Raw genomic sequence first — 5,078 nt, forward strand, 5'->3', positions numbered from 1 at the left:
GGTTAGCCTGGTGATGGGTATTAAAGAGGGCACGTTCTGCATGGAGCACTGGGTGTTATGAATCATGGAACACTACATCAAAAACTAATGATGTAATGTGTGGTGATTAACATAACATAATAAAAAAAATAAAGCTAAAGTGAATCTCTTATAGGCAGCATATTCTTAAATCTTTTTTTTTTTTTTAAAGATTTTATTTATTTGAGAGAGAGAATGAGAGAGAGAGAGAGCATGAGAGGGGGAGGGTCAGAGGGAGAAGCAGACTCCCTGCTGAGCAGGGAGCCCGATGTTCGACTCGATCCCGAGACTCCAGGATCATGACCTGAGCCAAAGGCAGTCGCTTAACCAACTGAGCCACCCAGGTGCCCCAGATCTTATTTTTTTTTTACCCATTCAGCTATTCTGTGTCTTTTGATTAAAGAATTTAATTATTTTATGATTAAAGGAATTATTTATTACTATTGCCATTTAATTTTATTTATATGTTTCTTGTTTCTTATCTTGCTGTCTTTTGTTGTTTGACGACTTTTTGTAGGGATATGCTTTGATTCCTTTGATTCCTATTTTGTAACTTTGTTTTTTAATTTTTATATATATTTTTAAAGACTTTATTTATTCATTTGTCAGAGAGAGAGACAGCACAAGCAGGGGAAGTGGGCTCAGGGAGAGGGAGAAGCAGGCTTGCAGGACCCTGGCATCATGACCTGAGCGAAGGCAGACACTTAACTGACTGAGTCACCCAGGCGCCCCTCATAACTTTTGCTTATCTCTTTTGGTTTTTCCTTTGTAATTGTGTAAAGGATTACATAAAATATCTTATTTTTATAACATCCTATTTTAAGCTGATGGCAACTTATTGATAGCATACATAAATTTATCCTTACATTTATCTGTCCTTCACATTTTAGGTAATTGATATTATAATTTACCTATTTTTAAATATTGTTTAACCAATAACAAGTTATGGTGGTTTTGTTTATTTTATACATTTTCTAACCTTTTAACTAGAGTTCTAGGTAATTATGGACCACCATAACAATATTAGAGACTATCACCTTGACAATATGGTGGCCATTACCAATGAGTTTTGCAAACACTTTCTTTTGCTTTCACAATGTTAATTATGATCACTTACGTCTGCTTCATGGATATTCTTTAGCATATTGGGGGAGGCAGGTCTACTGGTTATGAACTCAACTATTGTTTGTTATGTTTTTCTCTCTCCATTTCAGAATAATAGCTTTGCTGGGTATCCTATTCTTGGTTGGCACTTTTTATCTTACACATTTGACTCTATCATCCTTCTTTCTTCTGCAAAGTTTCTGTTGAGAAATACACCTTAAGTCTTTTGGGAGGACTCCCCATGTGTGATGACTCACATTTCTCTTGCTGCTTTCACAATTCCCTCTGCATTTCAGTTTTGGCAAGGTGTGTTGGTATAGCCCTATCTTGTTTAACCAGTTTGGGGGCCTTGGAGCCTCATGAATTTGGATTTCCATTTCTCTCTCCACATTTGATAAGTTTTCAGCCATTTAGCTTTAAATATCCTTTCTGTATCTTTCTCTTTCTCTTCTCACTCTGGGATTCTAAAACATTGTTTCTGTTGATGATGTCCCATTGTATTTCTTTGCTCCTTTTAAGTCCTTTTTTCTTTTTGTTTTTCCAATGGGATGATTTCAAATGACCTATCCTTAAAGCACTGGGATATTAAGTAAACTACCCAAGAGATTAAAACAGTCAGTGAGTGGGGAAACAGGTTGTATTCATATTTCAAAGACGCTTTGGGCTTTTTTCAAAGAGCAAAATTTGGACCAAATCCCATGCATCCAGGTCCTTCATGACAGATGAAGACCAACCTGCAGGGAGTGGGAGGCATCCATGTCTGCATCTGTAGACAGCAAGGTCCTTTATCCTGACAAGAACACTACAGATACATCTCATACAGTGGACTGATGCTGTAACAAACTCTCTTGTTGATCACCAACAATTCTAACTCCTTTGACCATATATCAAGACTCTATATATGTCCAATTCAGTACACAAAGGGCTCCTAACAGTCTTGGGTTTGGGGGGCTTTAGAGGCTGGACTATGGGGGTGGGAGTGACAAAGTAGGTCTGCAGAGTGCCTCGGCAGAGGGAGAGATCAATGGCAGCATCCTGGAGGGTGGGTGGGAGTATACGGTTGGGGGGTGTTGGCACTCTGAGCAGCAGCTGTTGAGGGGGAAGCATCCCTGGTTGGGTGGAAGGCAGGGCAACTGCCTGCAGAGGGGCTTCACTGGGGTGAAGTTGAAGCACCAACCCTGTAGGGAAGAGAATAGAGAGAAGGTCATCAAGAAGGCATTGGAGATGGAACCAGAATGCTTTGGTGTCCTTGGCTCAAGGGGGTTCCGCCTCATGACCCATCAAGACCAACATGGTAGGACCTTGTTGATACCCTTCCTCTCCCTGGGTGCTGGCCTCCAGGCTGGGCTGCTATTTCAAGACTCATTTCAGGTGTTGGAAATCTTCCCTGCCTCCCCCAGGCAGCCCCAGTGTTCTGACTTTGGACTCCTTCTGTTCTGGTTTTGAACTTGTCTGCTTCCCCTTGGACTGGGAGCCTCAGGAATGAGAACAAAGCCTGACAGCTGAGGAGCACAAGCCTTGCCCAGGTTCTTTCAGCGATTGTGTGCTGAAGGGTTGAGTTCTCACCACAACCGTGAGGCCAGGTTCTGGGCCCCCAGGGCAAGGGAAGCTGGGGGCACCCTCAGGTGGGCGATGGGCTGTGGAGGCAGCAGTCAACCTGAACTCCTTGGCTTGGGATGAGAACAATACAGATGCTTCAGGACAGTAAAGTCTGCCCCTAGTTTACTCTCATCCCCTCCTGCCCCTAGCCCTGAATCAGCTGAGAACTCCCAGCTGAAAGGCTCAGATAAGCCAGGGAGGGGGGCCTGGGCACGCTGGCCTCTGACAGCATCTCTGGCCCCTCTAGCTCCAGGAGATACAGACAGTGGATAAGAAAGGGACTGCATTTTCCACAGGCAGCAAACCTGAGAGGAGGGAGACCATGTTGGCCTTTCCCAGACCCCCAGCTCCCTTCCAGGGAGCAGTTCTTCTAGGACCACAGGGTCTGGCTTTAATTCAAACAAACCTACTGGCACAACAAGGCAACCACAATTTTAGGAACACTGACTGGGTAAAGCCCCTGTGCATGGCCCTTCCTTAGTGTGGTCCTTGCACACCCCCACACACCATGCACACTTGCACCTCCAAGTCCCCATGACCTTCTGCTCATTATGTGCCACATGAAATGCAAAGTGCCTGATAGGACAGTCCCTGCTCTCAAAGGAGCTTCTAGGTCATTGGCTTGCTGTAGTCACTTGAATAACAGCCCTGACAGATATCCAGGTCCTGGTCTTTGGAACCTGTGGCTGTTTTGGGTTACACTGGAAAAGGACCTTTGAGATGTGATTAAGTTAAGGACCTTGAGATGAGGAGATTATCCTGGGTTATCTGGATGGGCCCACAGGTGAGCACAGGTTCCTATGAGAGGGAGACCTACCCACAGAAGAGGAGAAGGTGATGGGAGGGGTGAAACAGGGAGATTCAAGGTGCTGCTCTGCTGGCATATGGATGGAAGAAGGGGTCAGGAGCCAGAGAACCCTAGGACTGCAGTTCCGGAAGTGGAAAAGGCAGGAAAGGGATTGTCTACAGTCAGACCCTCCAGAAGGAGCGCGGTCCTGGTGAGAACTGGATTTCTGCTCAGGAAAACGGTTTCACACTTCCAGCCTCCAGAGCTGTGAGGACTCCAGGACTGAAAACTTGTGGTTTTCAGCTGCTAAGTTTGTGACACTTTGTTACAGCAGCCACAGGAAAGTAGCACCCTTGCCCACCAGAGGACCGACAGTAAAAACATAGCCATTCACAACACTGGAGGAAAGAACAGACTGAGCCCGCAGAGCACAGCCCCGTTCGGGGTTCAGGGTTCGTGCTGAGTGTTCAGATCCTGCACACCATTCCCTGCCAGCTCTCAGCAGTGCTGTGTGTGTTCTCCAAGGGGCTTAGGCCACAATGAGGGTCTCATCCACAGAGGTGTGCAGACTCAGGAGGCAGGAGAGGGAGTGGCTCTCCGAGCCCAGCTCTCATTGACTAAGGGGCCCTGGACAGGCTTTGACCCTCAAAGTCAGATGGGAAGGGACAGAGGAGTGGGAAGGGTGCACCCTCCTACAGGGCCTAGTTATGAGCTCCCAGCTCTGCTCAGGATGAGCGGATTGACTTCAGACAGCCCTGGGTGCTGAATTTGCTCTCTGGGTGGCCTCCATTCCTTTCCTGACCTCTTGGACGGTTATTTGCCATTGGCACACAAACAGGGCCCCTCCTGGCTCCAGAGAGGACTGGGCCAATTCTAGAGATGGCATGGCAGGAGCCTGGCAGAGCCGTGAGCAGCTGTAAGTGCCCCACAATGCATAAGTCCGCCCAGGAGAGTCTCAGTGGATGAGGGCAGCCAGCAGACCCCTCGGGGGGGTGGTGCTCAATAGGGAGGGATGATGGATAGGGGCCAGGAGAACTCTCTGGCTGGCCTCCCTCTACAGCTTCTTTGACTTAAGTTTGGAAGCCCTGGGTCATAAGAAAGTTTCCTGTTATTCTGAAGAGGATATGCATGAAAATGCAGGCATCATGTCCAGAATCAGCCTGGGAGGCTCCTGAGCACCACCTCTCCATGTCTTGGCATCCTCCCTGGCAGATGCCTAGACACAATCCCTGACCCACAGTCCCTGAGTGCAACTGTCAAGGGCAAAGAGCAAAGGCCTCCTTCCCCATGGGGAGCATCCCTGTGCCCCTGCTTACCTGGTCCCTAGGCTGACACCACATCAATGGCAGCTGATTGCAGGTTTGAACAAAGTCACACAAGGTATCCAGTTTGTCCTGAAAAGGAGATGTGGCCATGAGGAGACTCTAGGCATGGTGGTCACCTCGAGAGGGGTAGAGTCCTCTCTGGCTTGAGATGGTCCCAGAGGGCTCTGTCCCCAGGAACACACTGAGACAGCACTGCAGCCTCTACCTGGGGCAGGGGCCTGGTGGCCTTGTGGTTTGAGGGCAGG

At 47.7% G+C, this 5,078-nt stretch overlaps 1 long non-coding RNA gene across 1 annotated transcript; it reads right to left on the bottom strand.

Moving 5' to 3' along the window:
* Positions 1-932: 932 nt before the first annotated feature.
* Positions 933-5,066, bottom strand: LOC115937667 (uncharacterized). The gene is made up of 2 exons (XR_004072923.2): positions 4,825-5,066; positions 933-2,300 (listed from the first exon to the last, which is right to left on the bottom strand). It is a non-coding gene; the product is annotated as an uncharacterized LOC115937667 (long non-coding RNA).
* Positions 5,067-5,078: the final 12 nt, after the last annotated feature.

The sequence above is a fragment of the Leptonychotes weddellii genome, unplaced genomic scaffold (genome assembly GCF_054177405.1).
Source record: "Leptonychotes weddellii isolate Sample4059 unplaced genomic scaffold, ASM5417740v2 HiC_scaffold_14699, whole genome shotgun sequence".
Lineage (NCBI taxonomy): Eukaryota > Metazoa > Chordata > Mammalia > Carnivora > Phocidae > Leptonychotes > Leptonychotes weddellii.